This window comes from Ruditapes philippinarum, unplaced genomic scaffold (assembly GCF_026571515.1).
Source record: "Ruditapes philippinarum isolate M1 unplaced genomic scaffold, ASM2657151v2 ctg126_1_1_1_1, whole genome shotgun sequence".
In the NCBI taxonomy this organism is placed as follows: domain Eukaryota; kingdom Metazoa; phylum Mollusca; class Bivalvia; order Venerida; family Veneridae; genus Ruditapes; species Ruditapes philippinarum.
In genome coordinates, this window is record NW_026858637.1 from 900,516 (window position 1) to 927,137 (window position 26,622).

General features: G+C 34.1%; 1 protein-coding gene across 1 annotated transcript in view; it reads left to right on the top strand.

Moving 5' to 3' along the window:
* The window catches only part of LOC132753805 (nuclear migration protein nudC-like), an 86,800-nt gene that overhangs the window by 56,737 nt on the left and 3,441 nt on the right, over nt 1-26,622 (top strand).

Genomic DNA, 26,622 nt, shown 5'->3' on the forward strand with positions numbered 1-26,622 from the left:
ATGCAATTTCTAAAAATAGCAACAATGACACAATTTCTAAAAATAGCAACAATGACACAATTTCTAAAAATAGCAACAATGACACAATTTCTAAAAATCGAAACAATGACGCAATTTCTTAAAATAGAAACTATGACACAATTTCTAAAAATAGAAACAATGACGCAATTTCTAAAAATAGCAACAATGACGCAATTTCTAAAAATAGAAACAATGACGCAATTTCTAAAAATAGCAACAATGACACAATTCTTGTTGTTGTTGTTGTTGTTGTTGTAAATATATATATATACACACACACCAATAAATATATAATTATGGTAATTTAATGCACAAATCTGAGAAAATTCAGTAATTTAACCTTCAAGGTCAAGGTCATTAAAGAGCCCAAGCAAATTTGGGTTTGATAAACAACGAGGTCTTGTCCTTTAGAATGTTCTGTATAATATGAAGTTGATCCCTTCAATGATAGCAAAGTTACAGTCAGTTACAGCCAAAACAATGAAAATTTCAATAATTTGACCTTCAAAGACAATGTCATTAATGAGTGAAGGTCAAGGTCTTTCAGTATATTTTTAACAGTTATCTTTGAAAATTATTATGTTCAAGTTTCAAGACAATCCATTCTAAAATAACAAAGTTACAGCCAATAATAGCCAAAAAAATGAAAATTTCATTAATTTGACCTTCAAAGTCAAGGTCATATATGAATGAAGGTCAAGGTCTGTCTAGTTATTTTTAAGGGATATCCTTGAAGATTATTACGTTCAAGTTTGAAGACAATCCATTTGAAGGTCAAGGTTAGTGTGGTCTACTGAAAGATATTGTCCCAAGGGTTGTTGTGGCCAAGTATGAAGACAATACACCAAGAAATAAAAAAATTATGATCCAGGTACAAGTTTGCGGACGGCAACGGCAACGCCAACCTGACTATAACAATACCTCTTCATTTTTTAAAAAAAAAGAAAAAAGGCCAGCTAAAAATGAAATGCCCAGATGTTTAAAGACCTACACAGTATGTGTACAGGTATATTAACTTGATGTGTGATACCTTAGAAAATAATGATTATGGAATGACAGAAGAGAGCCAGCTTTAGCTGAAACGAAATAAAAATCTGATTCAAAGTACTTATTACAGAATAAGTTTGAAACATTCTGACAAGGGAAGCTGCCATGGTGAGCTTTTGTGATTGCATTTCGTCAGGCGTCTGGCCATAAACTTTTACTTTAAACGACATCTCCTCATAAACCACTCAGCCAATTTCATCCAAACTTCACAGGAATTGTTCAAAGAATTTGATTTCAAGCAGAAATCTGGTTGCCATGACAACCGAAAGAAAAAACTTAAAATATTATGTTTTAGAAAACTGCAAGAGGTAGAGCTTAAATATTCGGCAAATTTGTTCAAAGAAATGCCCTGGGGTCAAAATTGGCCACCGCCCCCGGGATCATTGATTTTCCTTACTTGTATATAGTAAAAACTTTAAACTTTAAAAAATTTTCTTTTAGAAACCCCAATGAGCTAGAGTTTAGATATTAAGCATGAAACATCTTCTAGTGGGTGTCTACCAAGTTTGTTCAAATAAATGCCCTGGGGTCAAAGTTGGCCCCGTCCCAGGGGGTCATAGATTTTTCTATATTTTGTATATAGTAAAAACTTAAAAAAATCTTCTATTAAAAAACCCAAATAGCTAGAGCTTAGAAGATTAAGCATGAAGTATCTTCAAGTGGGTGTCTTCCAAGTTTGTTCAAATAAAAGCCATGGGGGTCCAAATTGGCAGTGCCCCAGGTGTTAATTGTTTTTCCCTTTATGTACAGTTGACTCTTGGTTACTCGAAATCTAAGGGACAGGACATTTTACTTTAAGAGAAATGGAATTCGAGTAATGTGGATCTGCCGTCATTATGTTGACATTCGTACATGTATATACATGTGCCTAATTGAATGTGCAAGAAGTAGGTAGCGGCAAAGATGCAATATTTAACGGTTTAAATGACGGTAAATCACAGACAATTACAAATTATACAGTAAACTTCACTTATAGTGAACACAGTTATAGTGAACTTCCAGTTATAAGGAACAATTTAAATTGGCCGGAATTTTGCCTTTCTTTTTTTAAAGGAATAGGAATGGATGGATTGATATCTGTCAAATATAAATATTCATCATTTAAAAAGAGGTATCATCAACCCTATAAGTGAGAAATTAGTGTTTTAAGACACTGTTTTTTACTTGTGAAATAAGTTCAAGGACGCCGCCATTTTGGCGTTCTGTCATTCTGGCGAGACAGATGAGACCGAGATTGTGACGTGTTACACCCACTTCCGGTATAGGTGTACAAGCTGGTACAACTGAAATATATCTTGGTGAAGAACTTATTAATCGTATTGCGTACATTATATATTATTTATGAAAACATCATATGGAATTGAATTGCTTTTATTAATTAATTAATTGAAGACACTGTGACATTAATTATCATTTGTTCGATTTTCAAGCTTGCTGATGATCCCACCACATGATTTAAGCAATGACTGCTTAATTTTCAAAGATAAACCATCAATTTAATTTGGGTACTATGAGAAACTTCTTCAAATTGACAATATATCCTTTTATTTTGTACTTAATTTTCGCTAGACAAGCTGTCCAAATAGGGTACATCGCCTGTCATGTATCTTTTTTATTCAGCGCAAAATATCAACTAAATCCAATATGCAGAGATCTGCTGAGGACGCGATTGTCCGCCATTGACGCTAAAAATGAGAATGGCACAGGAAAATCGGCAGCCAGACTAATACCGTATGAAAACAAAACTGTTTGTTAGGTTATTTAGGCACCCAGTCAAAACTGGTACCAACAGCAACAGGTTACCCATTCCCCTGTAATTAAGCATATTCTCTGGGTTTATCCAGTTCCCTGTAGCTTTTTTCCACGTTATCTACTTACCCAATCCCTTTCCCACACATATATGCATTTCTACTACCGTAAATTTAATCCAGTAAAACAAAAAATCATAATTCTACTTAATATTTAAAATTATTATTGGTAACTGAAAAAAAATGTGTTGCTATTTTATGAAATGCTGTAATTTACAGTATAACTTGACAGGTGCGGAACTTAAGCCCTAAGGTCATTCAGTTCACTAATGACACGTAAAAAATAGATGTCTATTTTGTCATTAGAATATTTGACAAGGGTGATTAACTAATCAGGGCAACATTGTGCATGATCAAAAGGTCTGTCGGCACCGAGGCATACAAGGAGAAATAAAAATCGTCAGTACACAGTGTGACAGGAACATTTGATGCAAATTAGGAACAATTAAAATGGATAATGCACAGTATTAGACATAAGTAGTAAGAACCAGCAATTGTGTGAATAAATTATGCAAATTAGATTTTTGAGCAGCCAATAAAAATGTTTTGCCTGCAGTTAATATTAGGCTATGATTACAAAGTAAATAAATACAACGCAGCATCATACGTTGACAGACATGTTAACAATTTACTTTTCTAAATAGTTGCTTATATTTTTGAAATGTGTACATCAATTTTAATAAATGTTCACACCTGTTAATTATAAAGTCAGAATCAAACTGCAAAAGTTTAATTACATGTACTATTAAGAACACGTTTTAGTAGGATTTTTATCATATTGATTATTATCGCCGTTCAATAATTAACAGCCAATTATTTGTTGGTGCGTTTGTTTATTTAATTGCATTATTTGATTGTGAAACTTTGTTAGATAATAACATGTGTATTTATTAAATCTGTGCAATATTGTTTAATTACCTTAAGATGATACTTTAATGATTATAGCATTGTTTGGAGTAACGGGCATCACTGGCCTGAAGTGGTGCGACCGGTAAACGTTGATTTTTTATTTGTTTCTTTATTATTATTTTTTTTGGATATTGTTACGTATTTTGAACCATAAAAAAATCTTCTCTACACCTCCTGTGAAAATTAAATTGTCTGGTCAATACTTTATTATATTAATATTTCACTACGATTTGACTAGATTTATCATAAATCTAAAGAATTGGGGAAATGACACCACGCGCACCTATTTTATGCGGCCAATACACAAACATGGCCGCGCCTGCTGATTTGTAGAATTCGGTGATTAAGCAATTTTAATTTTGTTATCATTCGTTTAATATTATTATTTGTCGGCAGAAAATTTGCAGATTTATTATACCCCCGCACATCGAAGTTGTAAGGGGGGTATACTGGAATCAGCTTGTCAGTCCGTCCGTCCGTCGGTTTTTTCTTGTCCGCCCAATAACTTAAGATTCCTTTGACCCTTAGTCTTCATATTTGGCATGGAGGTTAGTGATGATAAGTAGATGACCCCTATTGATTTTGAGGTCACTAGGTCAAAGGTCAAGGTCACAGGGCCTTGACTTCAAAAAGCTTGTCTGCCCAATAACTTAAGATTCCTTTGACCTACAGTCGTCATATTTGGCATGGAGGTTAGTCATGATTAGTAGATGACCCCTATTGATTTTGAAGTCACCAGGTCAAAGGTCAAGGTCACAGGGGCCTTGACTTCAAAAAGCTTGTCCGCCCAATAACTTAAGATTCCTTTGACCCACAGTCTTCATATTTAGCATGGAGGTAAGTAGTGATTAGTAGATGAGCACTATTAATTTTGAGGTCACCAGGTCAAAGTTCAAGGTCACAGGGGCCTTGACTTCAAAAAGCTTGTCCGCCCAATAACTTAAGATTCCTTTGACCCATAGTCTTCATATTTGGCATTGAGGTTAGTCATGATTAGAAGATGACCCCTATTGATTTTTAGGTCACCAGGTTAAAGGTCAAGGTCACAGGGGCCTTGACTTCAAAATGCTAGTCGGCCAAATAACTTAAGATTCCTTTGACCTACAGTCTTCATATTTGGCATGGAGGCTAGTCGTGATAAGTAGATGACCCCTATTGATTTTGAGGTCACCAGGTCAAAGGTCAAGGTCACAGGGACCTTGACTTCAAAAAGCTTGTCCGCCCAATAACTTAAGATTCCTTTGACCTTCAGTCGTCATATTTGGCATGGAGTTTAGTCATGATTAGTAGATGACCCCAATTGACTTTGAGGTCACCAGGTCAAAGGTCAAGGTCACAGGGACCTTGACTTCAAAAAGCTTGTCCCCCATATAACTTAGGATTCATTTGACCCACAGTCTTCATATTTGGCATGGAGGTTAGTCATGATTAGTAGATGTCCCCTATTGATTTTGAGGTCACCAGGTCAAAGGTCAAGGTCGCAGGGGCCTTGACTTCAAAAAGCTTATCCGCCCAATAACTTAAGATTCCTTTGACCTTCAGTCGTCATATTTGGCATGGATTTTAGTCATGATTAGTAGATGACCCCAATTGACTTTGAGGTCACCAGGTCAAAGGTCAAGGTCACAGGGACCTTGACTTCAAAAAGCTTGTCCCCCATATAACTTAAGATTCATTTGACCCACAGTCTTCATATTTGGCATGGAGGTTAGTCATGACTAGTAGATGACACCTATTGATTTTGAGGTCACCAGGTTAAAGGTCAAGGTCGCAGGGGCCTTGACTTCAAAAAGCTTATCCGCCAAATAACTTAAGATTCCTATGACCCACCGTCTTCATATTTGGCATGGAGGTTAGTCATGATTAGTAGATGACCCCTTTTGATTTTGAGGTCACTGGATCAAAGGTCAAGGTCATAGGGACTTTGACTTCAAAAAGTTTGTCCACCCCTTAACTTAAGATTCCTTTGACCCACAGTCTTCATATTTGGCATGGATGTTGATCATGACTATAAGGTGACCCCTTTTGATTTTGAGGTCACTGGGTCAAAGGTCAAGGTCACAGGGACCTTGACAAAAAAAGCTTTTCTTCTCGATTGCTAAAGAATGTCCTGTCCGCAATGTATTGATTTTGACATTTTCACATTTGAAGCATGTAGAATACATAACTTAGCAATGCACTGGCTTAGTAACCTCAGATTTGGCAGGGAGGTTGTCCTTGAGCTCTAAATGGCCACTGTTGATTCTGACAAAGTGGTATGTTGGGGTATTCACGCCATGATAGTGGCAGTTCTAGTTATTTATAGTTTTCTTTTTCTGAAATCAAGTTTTTTTTCTAACCTTGTCTTTCCCTTTAATATAAAAATACACGGTTATAGGGAACATGGTTTTAAGGAATTATCGCTTATAAGGAACTAATTTCTTAGTCCCGATTTAGTTAAAAGTGTAGAAAATGACACCTTTATAACCAACTCCTAATATCAGCTATTCGAAATATATGCCGCATTTTCAACATTCGTTTTTATTGGCACGGATTAAAACTCGCGGAATATTGTTGAATACATGTATAATTCAATATATCTATGAAAATGAATTTGTATAGAAGTATGTAACAGTTTTCTATGTAGGATATTTTTAGCATGAGTTCTTGTCACAAAGATAAAACTGTTATTCCTTTTATTCTATTACTTATTTTTCTTTAATAGTTTTGCTTGAGTAAAATAATTATGATCATTTATAATCGGATTTCAACATAATCACGCATGCTTGCAAACAAAATCAATAGAAAACTACAAAGTATGCTTCATTGAAATGAAAACAAATCTATGTTTTTTATAAGTAAAAGTCAACCTTAAAATATAAAAGAACATATTCAATATAAAAGGAAGAAAAAAATGAAACTCTTGTTTATTTTTATTCATGGAAAGAAAATGAAAAGCACTGACTTAAGAAACAAAATATGATATTTTATGAGAAATTCAGAAAGGGAGAAAAACTAAAACTAAAATAGCAAAGGATTTTTAAATTCCAAAATGTACACTCTTGGGTATTGTGTCTTAAAACGAAGTAAATGACAAATTATTCTTAATCAAATGCTCTTCATAATGGCGGATGATGTTTATCAATCAGTTCGTCATATGTAAATCTGTTCGCTATAAAAACTCCTGTTACAAGGAACTAATTTGCTTATTGCTTATAAGGAATTCTGGATATAAGGAACAGATTTTGAATGTCCCAATGAGTTTGATATAAGCAGAGTTTACTGTGAATGAACAAAAATATATTATTCAAAATGATATTAATAGTGAAACATAAACACAAGCATTTTTTCGTAGATATGACATAAATGCAAGTTTGTCAGTAATCACCAGTAATGAACATGTTTTTAATACACACTCATGGCAATTCATTACAATAAAAGCACAATAACACATTTATTTCAACAACAATTTATCTAATATTTGAAGTGAGTAGATCATAATGGATGAAAACGAAAGTAGCATCTATCTTGAACCGGAAGTATATAATAATGTATGCAATATGATGGAACATTTAATATATATACAAATGTCATTTACGTTGATAACACACATCAATACCTAGGCTGTTTTTACTAACAGTTGTCTGGCATAATTAAATTAATTAAATCTTAATAATATTAAAACCAATTAAGTCCTGAAACTGATTATAGCCATTTTTATGAAGTGTTAAAATACATGGTGACTGGCAATTAAAATTACTATGAAACGTGTGATTCACACATCACATCTCACCTTGATGTCGCCGACCTTTGATCAGTCAGCTGTTTTCACACTTCAACTAATTGAGATGAAAATATGTTGGATTTTAATTGAGGTGACCAATTTTCTTTTCGACTGAACAGGAGTCTTTGTAAGTCAAAAATTTGACCTAAGCGGAATTAAAATACAAAGATAAAGAAGGAAATATGGTGGGACTTTAGAAATTCTTAGACTGATGCGGAATTTTGAGAAAAGCGATTTTGACGTATTGAGAGTCAACTGTATGTAGTAAAAACTTAAAAAATCTTCTTTTGAAAAAAGTTAAGAGCTAGAGCTAAGATATTTAGCATGATACATGTTCTAATGGAGTGTCTACCATTTTTGTTCAAATAAAAGCCTTGGGGTTCAAATTGGCCCCCCCATGGGGATCATTGATTTTCCTTATAGATGTATACCTTAAAAAATCTTCTTTTAAAAAGCCCAAAGAGCTAGAGTGAAGATATTAAGCATGACCTATCTTCTAGTGAGTGTCTACCAAGTTTGTCCAGATATTTATCATGAAACATCTTCAAATGGGTGTTTACCAAGTTTGTTAAAATAAAAGCCCCTGGGATAAAATTGGCCCTGCCACGGGGCATATGTACAGGTGAGCGATTTCAGGGCCCTTTTGTTTATTACAAGTGAAGATAAGACTGGAACAAAATGTACTGTAACATAAGACTTATACATATTGCACTGTAAGATAAGACTTATACATATTGCACTGTAAGATAAGACTTATACATATTGCACTGTAAGATAAGACTTATACATATTGCACTGTAAGATAAGACTTGTACATATTGCACTGTAAGATAAGACTTATACATATTGCACTGTAAGATAAGACTGGTATATATTGCACTGTAAGATAAGACTTATACATATTGCACTGTAAGATAAGACTTATACATATTGCACTGTAAGATAAGACTTGTACATATTGCACTGTAAGATAAGACTTATACATATTGCACTGTAAGATAAGACTGGTATATATTGCACTGTAAGATAAGTCTGTTGCATATTGTACTGTTAGATGAGTCTGGCAAATATTGTACTGTATAATAAGACTTGTACATATTTACTGTAAGATTTTTTGTTTGTTTGTTTCATTTTACGCCTTTTCTCAACAGTAATTCAGTCATATAGTTCGGAAGTTCCTGAAGAGTACTAGACTACCTTCCTCCATGCTAAACTACCAAAGCACCTCCCGGGAATCGAACCTACGCCAGAGAGGTAACTGGATAAGAAATCATCGACTCTAACCCCTCGACCACGGAGTCGGTTTTGTACTGTAAGGCACGGCTGGTGCATATTAAACTGTAAGATAAGACAAATACATACCGTACTGTAAGATAAGACTAATACATATTGTACTGTAAGATAAGATAAATACATATTGTACTGTAAGATAAGACTGGTGCATATTGTACTGTAAGATAAGACTAGTACATATTGTACTGTAAGATAAGACTGGTACATATTGTACTGTAAGATAAGACTGGTACATATTGTACTGTAAGATAAGACTGGTACATATTGTACTGTAAGATAAGACTGGTACATATTGTACTGTAAGATAAGACTGGTACATATTGTACTGTAAGACTGCATATTGTACTGTAAGATAAGACTGGTATGTATTATACTGTAAGATAAGACTGGTGCATATTGTAAAGATAAGACTAATACAGATTGTAAATACATTTTAAAACTCTAAAAAACCAACATTATTAAAATTTGTAAACATCATTACAAAACAAACAAGACATTGTGTTATTGAAATTTATCATTTCACTTATCAGTAAATACAATGTTTTAAATAAGATGATTTATGAAAAATCACCTTCAAGGGAGGGTGTTGTATATTTCAGCCTCCTGCCATTATCCAATAATGCCCCCCGTCCATCACAAAATGCTTGGATAGAGGTGCCATTATTATACCCCCACCACAAAATGTTGCGGGGCTATAATAGATTCACTATGTTGCGTCGGTCGGTCCGTCTGTCGGTCGGTCCGTCAGTCTCCATTTTCGTGTCCGCTCTATAACTCCTATACCAATTGAAGGATTTTCTTCAAACTTGGCTCAAATGTACACCTCAACAAGTGGATGTGCAGAATCCAGGTTGCCCATGTGTCAGCTCATTGTCAAGGTCACAATTGAAGGTCAAATATCAAACACAATCAAATAATAGACAGTATGTTGTGTCAGTTCCGTAAGTCCTACACTAATTGAAAGATTTTCTTTAAACTTGGCTCAAATGTTCACCTCAACAAGGAGATCTGCAGAACCCATGTTGCATATGTGTCAGCTTAAGGTCAAGGTCTCAATTGAAGGTCAAATATCAAACAATCAAATATTAGGCAGTATGTCCTGTCCTACACTTATTGAAAGATTTTCTTCAAACTTAACTCAAATGTTCACCTTAACAAGGGGATGTGCAGAACCCATGTTGCCCATGTGTCAGTTCAAGGTCAAGGTCACAATTGAAGGTCAAATATCAAACAATCTAATATTAGACAGTATGTCCTGTTTGCTCCGTAAGTCCTACACTTATTGAAAGATTTTCTTCAAACTTGGCTTAAATGTTCACCTTAACAAGAAGATCTGCAGAACCCATGTTGCCCATGTGTCATCTCAAGGTCAAGGTCACAAATGAAGGTCAAATATCAAACAATCAAATATTACACAATATGTTGTGTCCGCTCTGTAAGTCCTTTACCAATTAAAGGATTATCTTCAAACTTGTCTCAAATGTTCACCTCAACAAGATGATGTGCAGAGCCCATGTTGCCCATGTGTCAGTTCAAGGTCAAGGTCACAAGTGAAGGTCAAATATCAAACAATTAAATATAACACAGTATGTCCTGTCCACTCTTTAAGTCCTTCACTAATAGAAAAATTCTAATCTTCAATCTTGGCACAAATGTTTAAGTATTTAAATTTACATATAATGAATACTAGACAATATGTTCTATAAATTCTATACTAATGGAAGGATTTTCTAAAAACTTTACCAAATGTTCACCCCAACTGGGTGATGTGCAGAACACATGTCACCCTTTTGCCGGCTTAAGGTCAAGGTCACACTTGAAGGTCAAAAATTGACTTAAAAAATATTCTTAAATTTTAACATGTTTTTGAATATTTCTGAATCTAGAAAAGGTAATTTCTTGAAACTTAAAATATATATGAGCTTCATCATGACAAACAAACGTAATTCGTACGGACCAGCATGGATCCAGACTGTGCCGATGCGCAGACTGCTCTGGATCCATGCTGGTCGCAAACCCACTATGTTGATTTTGTCATGACAAGGCACATAAAAAGTGCAACACTTAAGATATGATGGTTTCATAATTTTGTATTGCATTTAACAAAGTTATGCCCCTTTTTAAGTCTTCAAATTTACATACAATCAAATATTAGACAATATGTCATGTCCGCCTCTATAAATCCATATACTAATGGAAAATTTTCTTCAAACTTTGGTCAAAATGTTCACCTCCAACAAGGTTTATCTGCAGAATCCATGTGACCTTTGTGCTTGCTAAAGGTTGCCGGTCACACTTGAAGGTCAAAAATTTGATTTGGAAATGTTTCTTAAATTTTTAACATGTACTTGAATATTTCTTGAAACTAGCAACAGGTAATTGCTTGCAAACTTAAAGGATATATGAGGTGTCACAAATAAGATATGCAGGTCAAGTTTCATAACTCTGTATTGCATTTTGACAAAGTTATGCTTCTTTTTAAGTATTTAAATTTACATATAATGAATACTAGACAATATGTTCTATAAATTCTATACTAATGGAAGGATTTTCTAAAAACTTTACCAAATGTTCACCCCAACTGGGTGATGTGCAAAACCCATCTTACCCTAGTGCCAGCTTAAGGTCAAGGCCACAATTGAAGGTCAAAAATTGACTTATAAAATTTTTAGTACATTGGGAAAATGAAAGGTTATTTGTAACTGTTTTGAACATGATTTGATGATATATGTTTATACTTTTACCTGTACAAATACCGTAGTCTTTTTTCACCGGTGATAATTTCTTTTTATGTATTTGTGCCACTTGAGTTATTCCCTTAACCACCTTTCGAAGTCATCTTTTGTCAAGGACATTGGTGGGGGTATGAATCGCATTCAGTGATAGTTCTAGTTTTCAATGGCTTTCAGCTCTCATATACAAGCATGTTTAAAGAAAAGACAACATAAACATATGTATTCTGAAAAAAACAACTTTATATCATTTCTTTTCAAATTTACCTTCAAATAATACAAAGAAAGTATGCGAAAAAACATACAAAAAATAATCAATCAAAGAAATCAAAGAAAGTCATTTTCATTATAGTATGAATGAAAAATCCACATCTCAATAAAGGCATACCCCAAAACAACTATATTCCTCATTAGAATAACAATAAAATTCAAGGTACACCCTAATCAATTTGTTAACCATTCAAAACACATCCTTGGAAGTTGTTATCATTTTCATCACTTACACATCTCGCAAATAAAAAGTTTTGAAAGAACACTTTTAAGCCAATGAGCAGAAACGTGAGCCTTATAGTTCTTAAATGACACAAACAACTGACTGTCTTTCCTTACTACCATTTCATAAAACATTTCAAAGTCTTAATGGACATAACTTGGCTTTACTATAAGCCTTTAATTGTAAAATAAAATTTTGTCCTGATTTACAAGTTTTAAGCTTGTCCCCACAATTTAAAAACACAACATTATCTTTTATACAAAAATGATCAATGTTCAAGGCTTTCAAAGTTTGAGCTCTAGCTGCTGTACATAAGGTTATCAGCGACACAAGTTTTAGAGTTAATAACTTTAATGTAAGAGAATCCAATGGCATCCATGATGAAATGAGATTAAGAACTTTTAAAAGATCTTGGTTTTGGAGGTATTTCTTTATGTAAACCTTTCATGAATCTATTCAAAACAGAAGTATTTCAAGAAGGAACAGTATGTAATATTTTCAGTGTTTCTAAAATTACAGATCTATGTAAACTAATAACACTATTATGATTTATTCATGTTCTTTAGATACACTAGATAAGATATTAAATCACTTTCAGCTGGTTTAAATGAATCCATGCATTCTTATACTGTTTTGTGTTCCTGGACGCCAACTTTGAAAAACTGATTGTCCTGAATTCCTCAATTTTGTAGTTCCTTCCAGATACAATCGCTCCAGTTAGCTTTAGCTTCTTGCCCATTGGATGTAACTCGTTGTTGTGAGGGAGACTCAATAAAATTTTGTGTTGTGGTAACCTGATGGAATGGAAACAAGCAATTCTAAAAACAAAGGAAACCAAGTTTGATTTGACCACAAAGGGCATATCAATACAGCCTCATTGACCTCATCTTCCTTGATTTTGTTTAAAACCATACCAAGCAAACGAAAAGGTAGGAAAATGTATGGCTCCCATTTCGACCAATCATGTAAAAAGGTATTAGTACAAAAAGAATCAGGATCTGGAGTCTAAATAACATAGTTAGATAACTGTTTATATTAGGTTGTACCAACTGTGCAAATAATCCTTTACAACTGATTCTTTAAGCTTCCACTTTGTTCTATCAGAAAAAATTCACAGGAATGTTCCTTTGGTGGTCACCTTTAAAAATTGTTCAAAGAATTTAATTCCATGCAGAACTCTGGTTGCCATGGCAACCAAAAGAAAAAACTTTAAATATCTTCTTTTAAAAAAACCCATAAGCTAGAGCTTAGATATTTGGCATGAAACATCTTCTAGTAAGTGTCTACCAAGTGTGTTCAAATAAAAGCCCTTGGGTCAAAATTGGCCCCGTCCCAGGGGCTCATTGATTTTCCCTATATACATATAGTAAAAACCTTAAAAAATATTCTTTTAAAGAACCCATGGAGCTAGAGCTTAGATATTTGGCATGAAACATCTTCTAGTAAGTGTCTACCAAGTGTGTTCAAATAAAAGCCCTTGGGTCAAAATTGGCCCCGTCCCAGGGGCTCATTGATTTTCCCTATATACATATAGTAAAAACTTTAAAAAATATTCTTTTAAAGAACCCATGGAGCTAGAGCTAAGATATTTAGCATGAAACATCTTCTAGTAAGTGTCTACCAAGTTTGTTCAAATAAAAGCCCTGGGGTCAAAATTGGCCCAGCCCCAGGGGTCATTGATTTTCCCTATATGCATATAGTATAAACTAAAAAAATCTTCTTTTAAAGAACTCAAAGAGCTAAAGCTAAGATATTTAGCATGAAACATCTTCTAATTAGTGTCTACCAAGTTTATTCAAATTAAAGCGCTGGGGTCAAAATTGGTCCCGCCCCAGGGGGTCATTGATTTTCCTTATACATGTATGTATATAGCAAAAACCCAAATAGCTGGAGTTTAGATATTAAGCATGAAACATCTTCTAGTGAATGTCTACAAAGTTTGTTCAAATAAAAGCCCTGGAGTCAAAATTGGCCCCGCCCTAGATGTTATTGATTTTCCTTATATTTGTATAGTAAAAACTTAAAAATCTTTTTTGAAAAAACCCAAATAGCTGGAGTTTAGTTATTAAGCATGAAACATCTTCTGGTAATTGTATACAAAGTTTGTTCAAATAAAAGCCCTGGGGTCAAAATTGGCCCTGCCCCTTGGTGTCATTGGTTTTAACTATATGTGTAGCCCTGGGATTTAAACTGGCACCACTCCAGGTGCCTTTATACAGGTGAGCCACCTCAGGGTCATCATGGCCCTCTTGTGTTCCCAGCTACACAGAAGCTTGTCTACTCTTCTCCTCCAAACTACTGGTGCAATTTCATCCAAACTTGACAGGACTGATCAATAATAAGTCAAGTTGTGCATATTATCAGCTTTTTAGGTTCAATGACTATTGTTAGAGTTATGGCCCTTTAGTGATTTTTATTTTAAATTTTTTCAAACTACTTTTCTTCTTCTGCCAATGCATTTTCAATTAAACTTGCAGGATTGATCAATGATAGTCATGTACTCGCTCGTTTTACATGCCCCCCTCTGTCCTTGCATGCTGTCTTCCATGATGAAATTTGCTTCCTGATCTATACTTTTGTTGGAACCCAGTTTCGCATGCTGTTGAAAGGTCCTGATTACTATTCCCTCTTTTACGACAAAGATATTTTGTACTGTCTCTAAGCTGAGTAATCTCATCTGTCAAGGTTTGGTTTTAATTGTGCCCCCACGCTAGTGGCGGGCATTTAGATTCACCCTTGTCCGTCCTTCGGTCCGTCCGTTCACTTTTGTGTCGCATGTAACTCAAAAAATATTTGACCTAGAGTCATGAAACTTTACAGGAATGTTGACCAGCATGTGTAGTTGTGCACCTGGGTATTTTCGTGTGGATATTTTTAGTATTTTCAGAGTAATTGCCCTTGACTTAGTAAAATTTTGCAATTTTCAACTTGTGTCGCACGTAACTCAAAAAGCATTTGACCTAGAGTCATGAAACTTTACAGGAATGTTGATCAGCATGTGTAGTTGTGCACCTGGGTATTTTTGTCTGGATATTTTTAGTATTTTCAGAGTAATTGCCCTTGACTTAGTAAAATTTTGCAATTTTCAACTTGTGTCGCATGTAACTCAAAAAGTATTTGACCTAGAGTCATGAAACTTTACAGGAATGTTAATCAGCATGTTTAGTTGTGCACCTGGGTATTTTCGTGGGGATATTTTCAGTATTTTCAGAGTTATTGCCCTTGACTTAGTAAAATTTTGCAATTTTCAACTTGTGTCGCATGTAACTCAAAAAGTATTTGACCTAGAGTCATGAAACTTTACAGGAATGTTGATCAGCATGTGTAGTTGTGTACCTGGGTATTTTCATGTGGATATTTTTAGTATTTTCAGAGTTATTTAGATTTGCACCTGGGGTTTAGCTTGTGGATTTATCCAGTATTTGTAGAGTTATTTCCCTTGACTTAGTTAAAAGATTGACAGAACAGTGGCGCGGTGGGGGCACCTGTGTCCTATGGACACATTTCTAGTTTTTGAGGTCATCTATTTGGTCATTTTTCACTGACTCTGTCATCAATGCCTGGTAAGCTGGAGTCTCAATTCTACATAAATCAGTTTCTTATATTCTAAAATAAGTTTGTCCATGTTTTCTAATTTTGACCAGTCAGCCCTTAATTTTTCTTTTAGTGAGTTGTTTTCTTGTAACAATGTTTCTTGCAAATGACATAGTTTTGTTTTCTTGAGTGAAACCTCATTCTGCAGGTTTTCGTTAAAGTCCTTAGTCTTTGATTTTTAGAAATGTCGGCCACATTCTCTGATTCCAAAGACCGCCTCCGTGGTCGAGGGGTTAGAGTCGATGACTTCTTATCCATTTACCTCTCTAGCGTGGGTTTGATCCCCGGGAGATGCTTTGGTAGTTTAGCGCGGAGGAAGGGAGTCTAGTACTGGTGTAACTCTCAAGGAACGATGGTTAGGAAATTAACAACCGCCTATATGGCTGAAATACTGTTGGAAAAAGGCGTAAAATGAAACAAACAAACAAACAAAAAACTCTGATTCCAAACCAATAATGGTTTTAGTCTTTGAATGAGTTAAAGATTTCAACTTTTGAAAATCTGCTATTGAAACAGGACTTACAGAGTTGTTTGTTTGGTTGTTCTGAGAGAAAGCATCGTTTTCATTGTAGAATGGTAATGTGCATTCTGCTGTCTTGCTTCTAATAAAAGTTGTCATACTTTCTTGATCCAGTTGTTTTGATAGACTTGACATGACTGCTTGATGACAGCAAACTTGTGCAAAATTTTCCAATTCTCTTGCCTTTGTTGCATCTTGCTATTTTCGCACACCACTTCTCCTGTCCGTGATAATGATTAAGTCCACATTGTCCACACGATTTATAGCTTTTAAATGATATTCCATTTGTAAAACTCATTGTTGGTCTTCTTGGGAAATTAAAATTTGTAGTCTCGCTTGCTAAAGAGGTTGGGAAAGACACTAATTCCCACAAGCAAGGTTTTATGTGCTAAATTTATATAGTTATTTTTGAGGTGGTTTTAATCACAATGCAATGTGCTGTTTTATCATTTATTGTTAGCTCAGTATTGTTATAGTCGGGTCGGTGTTGCCCTTGCCGTTGCCACTCCCGTTCCCATCCGCAATCTTGTACATGGATCATAACTTTTTTATTTTTTGGTGTATTGTCTTCATTCTTGGCCACAACAACCCTTGGGACAAGACCTTTCAGTAAACCACACTTACCTTGACCTTCATCCATAAATGACCTTGACCTTCAAGGTTAAAAGTCCCCTTTTTGTTCATGCTGTTATTGGCTGTAACTTTGTTATTTTTGAATGGATTGTCTTCAAACATGAACATAATAATCTTCAAGGATATCCCTTAAAAATAACCAGCCAGACCTTGACCTTCACTCATAAATGACCTTGACTTTGAAGGTCAAATTATTGAAATTTTCATTTTTTTGGCTATTATTGGCTGTAACTTTGTTATTTTTGCATGGATTGTCTTCAAACTTTAACATAATTATCTTCAGGGATATCCTTTAAAAATAACTAGACAGACCTTGACCTTCACTCATACATGACCTTGACTTTGAAGGTCAAATTATTGAAATATTCATTTTTTTGCCTATTATTGGCTGTAACTTTGTTATTTTTGAATGGATTGTCTTGAAACTTGAACATAATAATCTTCAAAGATAACTGTTAAAAATATACTGAAAGACCTTGACCTTCACTCATTTATGACATTGTCTTTCAAGGTCAAATTATTGAAATTTTCATTGTTTTGGCGGTAACTGACTGTAGCTTTGCTATTATTGAAGGGATCATCTTCATGTTATAACAGAACATTCATAAGGACCAGACCTTGTCGTTTATCAAACCCAAATTTGCTTGGGCTCTTTAATGACCTTGACCTTGAAGGTTAAATTACTGAATTTTCTCAGAGTTGTGCATTAAATGACCATAATTATATATTTATTGGTGTGTGTATGTATATATATATACATATCTATCATCGTCATCATAATCATCATCATCAACAACAACAACAACTTTCTATTTATAGAATTTCGTCATGTTTCTATTTATAGAATTGCGTCATGTTTCTATTTATAGAATTGTGTCATGTTTCTATTTATAGAAATTGCGTCATGTTTTTATTTATAGAAATTGCGTCATGTTTCTATTTATAGAAATTGCGTCATGTTTCTATGTATAGAAATTGCGTCATGTTTCTATTTATAGAAATTGTGTCATGTTTCTATTTATAGAATTATACCGCCTCCGTGGTCGAGGGGTTAGAGTCAATGACTTCTAATCCAGGTACCTCTCTGGCGTGGGTTCGATCCCCGGGAGATGCTTTGGTAGTTTAGCGCGGAGGAAGGTTGTCTAGTACTGGTGTAACTCTCCAGGAACGATGGTTAGGAAACTACCCGCCTATATGACTGAAATACTGTTGAAAAAGGCGTAAAATGAAACAAACAAACAAACAAACAAATTTATAGAATTGCGTCATGTTTCTATTAATAGAAATTGCGTCATGTTTCTATTTATAGAAATTGCATCAATTGCGTCATGTTTCTATTTATAGAATTGCGTCATGTTTCTATTTATAGATTGTGTCATGTTTCTCTTTATAGAATTGCGACATGTTTCTATTTATAGAATTGCGTCATGTTTCTATTTACAGAATTGCGTCATGTTTCTATTTATAGAATTGTGTCATGTTTCTATTTATAGAAATTGGGTCATGTTTCTATTGATAGAAATTGCTTCATGTTTCTATTTATAGAAATTGCGTATAATTCCTATTTATATAAATTATAGAAATTGCGTCATGTTTCTATTTATAGAAATTGCGTCATGTTTCTATTTTTAGAAATCGCGTCATTTTTCTATTCATATATATAAACAAAATAGATAAACAAAACTAATGTGACAAGACAGACCAACTAAATTTATAAAAAGGAAATGTTAAGATATGTTCAAACCTTTCTATGTTTGCGTTTAGAAACAGTAAAAAGTCGAGCGTTGCCCCCTGGTGGTGGCTCTTGTTTCTTTCTCAGTGGAATACCACAAATAATATATTGAATTTGCACAGGTTATCCTGACATTAACAAATACAAGGTAGATATTATAAAGCAGTCACAAATATTTCTAGTGGAGAGCCACAACCTGTTATCACTTGGAAATCCAAAATCTAACTGTCTAAATTTTCTACATATATTTTTACAATATTTCTAAATATGATATCATTTTAAACTGACCAATAGAATTTTAATATTTTTGTGTCTTAAATAACAAAATGACCAATCAGGTTTCAATTCAAAATGAGGTAAGACAGCAACATAGAATTTATAACAACAATCATCACCTGTACATTTTATCAGTCATAAGGTTTAACAACTTATCAAGTACAGACAGCTTAAAGGGAGACACAGGCAAAATTTTCATTTCTTAGTTTTGAATTTTTCATTCCTAATTCTGTAAATGCCCTCAAAATGAATATATTAGACAGTCAAAGGAACAAAACTTTTCTCCATATAAAGAATAAAATGGCGGTTTTCTAACCTGACCCGCGTGGGTCAGGTTAGAGCGCTAGAATTTCACAATAGTTGTCACAGTGAACTCTGGAAACGTTAAAGAACATATCAAATGAATGATTTTGACTTGTTTCAATCATACAATATCCACAGTATCTGTTAATGTAACTTCAAGGATTTGTTCAAGTCACCTGACTTGTTTTAAAAATATTCGGCTATTCTATTGGCGTCTAAATTTTGTTCAACATATATAGATATATTTATGCTTCAAACCCAAAATATATAGAATTTAAACAGAAATTCATGCTGGAACTTTTGGAAATGTCATTTTAGCGCGAGTTGATTAGAAAAGATCATTTTAATATTTTTGTCAATATTTTGCCTGAATATCCCTTTAATTGACTATAATTATCACCTATATATAATAAAACTTTTAGCACATTTGATTGGACAAAGAGGAAAAGCCATATTTAATCTTCCAGTTACATAATTATTAATTTGACATTTGTTATTAAAACATATAATATTTTGTAACTTAACATATTTGAAATTTTACACATTGTTTTGAAAATTTGACCTTTTAGAAAATGATTATATTTATAAAAATTTGTGTTTAAAAGAAAATTATCATGCATTTTTATTCATTTCTTTTGTAAAAGAATTTTATCATTTTTCAACTGCACCACAGGTAGATAGATCTCATTAGGTAAAACTTCAATGCTAAAGAATCTAAACATAGTCTTGTCTAATATTTGAGTTATTGTCCTTTGTTCATTTATAGCTCACCTGTCACAAAGTGACGTGGTGATCTTTTGTGATTGCTTTTCAGACGGACGGATAGATGATGGCATAGTGAGCTTTCGTGATCACTTTTCCTCTGGCGTGTTTCTGTCATCTGTCTGTCCGTAAACTTTTACTTTAAACGACATCTCCTCATAAACCACTAAGCCAATTTTATCCAAACTTCACAGGAATGTTCTTTGCTCCAGTACTTTAAAAAAATTTCCCAAGCTGAACATTGGCAACAGAAAGAAAAAAGTTAAAAAACCTTCTTTTAGAAAACTGCAAGAGCTAGAGCTTAAATATTTGGCATGAAACATCACCTAATCAGTGTCTACCAAGTTTGTTAACAAGTTTGTTCAAATAAATGCCTTTGGGTCAATTGGCCCTGCCCAAGTGGGGGGGGGGGGTCATTGATTTTTCTAATTTGTATATAATAAAAACTTTAAAAAATCTTTAAAAAAAATGCAAATAGCTAGAGCTTAGATATTAAGCACGATACAACTTCTAATGTGTGTCTACCATGTTTGTTCAAATAAATGCCCTGGGATCAAAATTGGCTCCCAGGGGGGGTTGAGGGTCATTTTTTGATCTTCCTTATTTGGAATGTAGGACAAAAACCCACCCCCGTACGAAAGCCCCCCCCCCCTTCTTAAAATGACAAGGTGGACAAAAGCCCCCCATGAAATTTCCACATAGGACAAAAGCCCCCCCCCCCCCCCATTGTCCATCAAATTTACATTTAGTGTAAATGAATTAATGGGTGAGAAGACTATGGCACAATTTCTGTTTACCATGTCACAATGTATCAGACTGGACTACATTTTCTGAAACTGAACTGTAGCAGAGACTGTGAGAATAATTTATCAATAAAGTGTGCTTTATTTCATCCATGTGCTCTTCATCTTCATGTTTGTAATATTTTCAAGCATTCATGTATTAAATTTTTGTTTTTTATGTGTATAAAAAATATGTATGGACATCAAATGTAGGTGACTTAGTGTTAAGGATATTAATTTGATCCCTTTTCAAAACTGATTAAACATAACTACTATAACTGTACTCTTCTTACGCTTTTTGTTTATATGAAAAGCTATGAATTCAGTATTGCGTGCATGCATTATTTCATCTGTTATCATATACTTTGTTATCACTGCAATTTATACATAATTGATAAACATTAAAGCAGCACGCCTCCAGATTCATCCTAATTTTCATGAAAATTTTGAAAATGTATTTAAAGGTAAATTATTGTAAAATGAACAAAGAAATTACTTGACACATTACAATTGGCACTTAAAATCCACGTAAATTACCAAAAAGAAGTCAAAAAATGCATAAATAGCCCTTACTGCGTTAGTACTGCAGTAAGAATATAATGATAAATACTCAAAATACAGTCATTAATTACACTTAAGGTATACACTATATGTATAATTGATGGACCATGGGGGGGGGGCTTTTGTCCTACTTTACTTTTTAATGGGGGGGGCTTTTGTCTACCTTGTCATTTTTAGAAGGGGGGGGGGGGCTTTGTCTGTATCCCCCTTATTTGTATTCAGTGTAACTTCTGAAAACCGAACTTCTATGAAATTTGGAAGTTTCCGGTATTCAGAAGTTCAGAATTATCTTAACATGAAGAAGCATTCAGTTAACATTTGAAAAATTTAGGAACCTTAATAAATTCAGAAAATGGAAAAATTATAGGACTTTTTAAAAGTAATAACTACATTGTATATTAAATTTCATTGTCACCTGTATCTAAATTTGTTGACACAAAAGCATAATTTCATGTTGTTCCAGCTATTAATAAATTGTATTTTTATGCCCCCGCCATGTAATGACCGGGGCATATAGTGTTACCCTCTTCCGTCTGTAATTCTGTCATTCTGTCATTCCGTCATCATTAGTTTCCGTTCATTATCTTAAGAACGGTTGCACACATTCAACTCAAATTTGACATATGGATATGTCATGAGAAAATACAGGTCAAGTTTGAATTTGGTCATGGTTCAATGATTTTTGGCAAAGTTATGCCCCTTTCACTTTAAAATAATATGAAATTTTCAGTTTCCGTTCATTATCTCCCCAACTGTACAACACATTCAACTAAAATTTGACATATGGATATGTCGTGAGAAAATACAGGTCAAGTTTGAATTTGGTCATGGTTCAATGATTTTTGGCAGAGTTATGCCCCTTTTACTTTGAAATACATGTAATATGAAATTTTCAGTTTCCGTTCATTATCTCCCCAACTGTACAACACATTCAACTCAAACTTGACATATGGATACGTCAAAGGAATGCCCAGGCCAAGAATTTGGTCATGGTTCAATGATTTTTGGCAGAGTAATGCCCGTTTCACTTTGAAAATAATATGAAATTTACAGTTTCTGTTCATTATCTACCCAACAGTTTTACATATTTAACTCAAGTTTGACATATGGATATGTCAAAGGAATGGGCCGGTCAAGTTGGAATTTGGTCATGGTTTGATAAATTTTTTTCGGCAGAGTTATGTCCCTTTCACTTTGAAAATAATATAGATACATCTTAGGAATAAGCAGTTTAAGTTTGAATTTGGTCATGGTTCAATGATTTTAGACAAACTTATCTTTCATGAATGTTGGGAAAAATTTTGAACTTTCAGTTTCAGCACTCATACTTTTGTGGAAATGTATGAAGCCATTATGAAATATGCTATTTTCAAAAGGTTAAGACTGAATAATGTCAGTGCCTTGAACATTGTATGAAAATGGTTTGTGTTATCATTGAAAAGTTTTATACTTTGAACTTAAAATGAAAAAAATGATTTGTACAAACAAATTTGGAACTAAATATTATAACATCTGAAATTTTGGCTGCATGCGGGGGCATCCGTGGCATGATGACACATTTCTAGTTTTGTTTTTCATCACAATTAAAGGGACATCACAGAGGTTTTTTGACATGACGGGACTGGAAATATTTTTTTAGATTATTACTCTATTTGATGTAGATCTATACTAATAACTTATGTGCAAAATTTCAGATCATTAGCTTGCTGCGTTTTTCCATAATAATTATTATACCCCCAAAAACGAAGTTTGGGAGGTTTATAGGAGTCACCCAGTGGTCGGTCGGTCGGTCCAGACGTCCGTTGCATTTTCCTTGTCCGGAGCATAACTGCAAGACTAATGGTTGGAATTCAATATAACTACATACAATGGTCAAGCACATTGAGAGGAAGTGCAGTGCACAAGAACCATAACTCTATCTTGACTAATTACAGAGTTATTGCCCTTTGTTACTTTTCCTTGTCCAGGGCATAACTTGAAAACTACTGGTTGGAATTAAAAACAACTTCATACAATTGTCAAACACAATAAGGGGAAGTACAGTGCACAAGAACCATAACTCTATCTAAAGTAATTACAGAGTTATTGCCCTTTGTTACTTTTTCATTGCTTTTTTTTGTCCGGAGCATAACTTGAAGACTAATTGTTTGAATTCAATATAACTACATACAATGGTCAAACACATTGAGAGGAAGTGCAGTGCACAAGAACCATAACTCTATCGTGACTAATTACAGAGATACTGCCCTTTGTTACTTTTCCTTGTCCGAGGCATTACTTGAAAATTACTGCTTGGAATTCAAAACAACTTCATACAATTGTCAAACACAATAAGGAGAAGTGCAGTGCACAAGAACCATAACTCTATCTAAAGTAATTACAGAGTTATTGCCCTTTGTTACTTTTCCATTGCTTTCTTTTGTCCGGTGTATAACTTGAAGACTAATTGTTGAAATTCATTATAACTTCATACAATGGTCAAGCACATTGAGAGGAAGTGCAGTGCACGAGAACCATAACTCCATCTTGACTAATTACAGAGTAACTGCCCTTTGTTACTCTTCCATTGCTTTTTTTTGTCCGGAGCATAACTTGAAGACTGATTGTTGGAATTCAATATTACTTCATACAATGGTCAAGCACATTGTGAGGAAGTGCAGTGCACAAGAACCATAATTCCATCTTGACAAATTACAGAGTTATTGCCCTTTGATACTTTTCCTTGTCCAGAGCATAACTTGAAAACTACTGTTTGGAATTCAATACAACTTCATACAGTTGTCAAGGACATTAAGAGGAAGTGCAGTGCATAAGAGCCATAACTCCATTTTGACAAAATACAGAGTTACTGCCCTTTGATACTTTTCCTTGTCTGGAGCATAACTTAAAATGTACTGGTTGAAATTCAAAACAAGTTCATACAATGGTCAAGCACAAAAAGAGGAAGTGCAGTGCACAAGAACTATAACTCCATCTTCAGTATTTATAGAGTTATTGCCCTTTGTTCCTTTTCTTTGTCTTTCTGGACTTATTACAGAGTAATTCAATAAAACTTCATCAATGGCCAACCACATTGAAAGGAAATGCAATATACAAGAACCACAACTATCTTTAATTCCCCACAACCATAACTCTATATTTCAATTATTTTACAAGATATTGTGTTACTAGTGACATCCTCATTTCCCAAGCAGTCTTGTGGGGGTATTAATCACATTTAGTGATAGTTCTAGTTATAATAGTGAAAAATGACCCAAAATTGAAAAGCACTCAAAGCGGACAGAGAATAGCACAAACATACGGGTTTAAATGTATTTTCTCTATATTTCTTAGTTACATTTTATCAATATTTCTGTTTCAAGTGCTCATGTTGATCTATGCGAACAATTTCATGTTTTAGGCTTATTAACCTCAGTGGAGTTCCTTTAATTTCTCATTTTTTATTATCACACTTTAATCAAGTGTTTGACAGCTTGACAAGTTGTGATTGTAATAGGTGTCAAAATAAATGGTTTGCTGCTAATTGGAAGATACTGACATTTTGAAGGTTTTTACAATCTCAATTGTAATATTCTATCACGGAAGACGGACAAAACCCCACCAGTTAAAACCCCACCACTCAAATTTTTTTAGAGTGGACAAAACCCCACCACTAAATTTTATAGAGTGGACAAAACCCCACCACTAAATTTTACAGAGTGGACGATTCGGTATCCGGACAATTCCCCTCCCGGACGATTCCCCTCCCAGTAAATTTGAATGTTTTTTCACAACCCGGACATTTCCCCTCCCTTTATTATTTTACGGCGGACAATTCCCCTCCCGTTAATTTTACAGGGCGGACAATTCCCCTCCCGTTGTTTTAGCAGAGCGGACAATTCCCCTCCTGCTGTTGTCAAAGCGGACAAGTTCCCTCCCGTGGCTGTTGGACATATATATGTTATATTGTTTATTTGAAAGGTATTTTTAATCGACTTTAAATACATTTTGCTTGTCTATATTGACATGAATATAAACAAAACAAAACGCATTTTTTTGTTAAAATAATCTTTATTTAGTCAATACATTTCTGCTGCGGTAATATAATTATAAATAATTGGTTTTGCAATCAAGGACACATTTAATTAAGGGCAGCATTGATTAAATATTTTTTATTGACAGTTTGTTTATCTTAAGCAGCGGCGGCAATGATTAAAGGCGGTATAATGTCACCTTTGTGAAATAATGATTCTTAAAGGTTCCGATCTTTAACAGTTTGTTGTTAAGAGTAAAAACTGTCATCTTTAATAAGAATGTTTATAGATTTTTTTATACGCAGTGGCGGCTATGATTAAGGGCCGTATAATGTCACGTTCCGCTCTGTGAAAAAAAACGGGAGGGGAATTGTCCGCTCTGCTAAAATAACGGGAGGGGAATTGTCCGTCCCATAAAATTAACGGGAGGGGAAAAGTCCACCCTATTAAAATAACGAGAGGGGAAATGTCCGGGTTGTGAAAATAATATGGAAGGGGAATCGTCCGGGAGGGGGATTGTCCGGGATTCGGACAAAACCCCACCACTTCACATCCAAATCACTAAAGAACAAAACATGATGATTATAGCATATAGCATTTATTTCAATAGCAATATAATACAATGAATGAGATTATACAAACAATTTACAAACTGTTAAATCAACATCAAAGAGTAGTCATTTATTTGAGACTGTGCCACATTTATGACCTTGAATTATTCATTATTATTAGTTTCCTCAAATTCATTACTTCAATTTATTTATATAGAAAATAAACTACTTACTATTAACCAAGAATATAGCACATTTTCATTAATTAATGATTAAAAATAGCGCATTTTGTAAAGCACATTTCTAGTTTATTCAGTTGAGTCTACTTTCCTTCATTGTACTTAGTTTAAGCGGATACAGTGGCCAATAAAATTTATAGTTGGGGTTTTGTCCACTCTATAAAATTTTGAGTGGTGGGGTTTTAACTGGTGGGGTTTTGTCCTAAATTCTTCTATCACACCTTTCTAAATATCCAGATTTTGGAAGTAAATTTGAATTGATATAACCCAAATTTTACCAGAAAATTGTTCTGAATTCAGAATTTAGAAGTTCCGGAATTCAGAGGTATCTTTTACATAGAAAACAGAAGGAGGAATTTCGTGACCCTGAAAAATGTTCAGACTTTAGAAGTTTCTGGATTTTAGAAGTTCCAGAATTCGGAAGTTACACTGAAAGAATTGTCTTTTAGAAAACCGCAAGAGCTAGAGCTTAAATATTTGGCATGAAACATCACCTAGTCAGTGTCTACCAAGTTTGTTCAAATAAATGCCCTGGGGTCAAAATTGGACCTGGCCCCAGGGTCATTGATTTTCCTGATTTGTATTTAGTA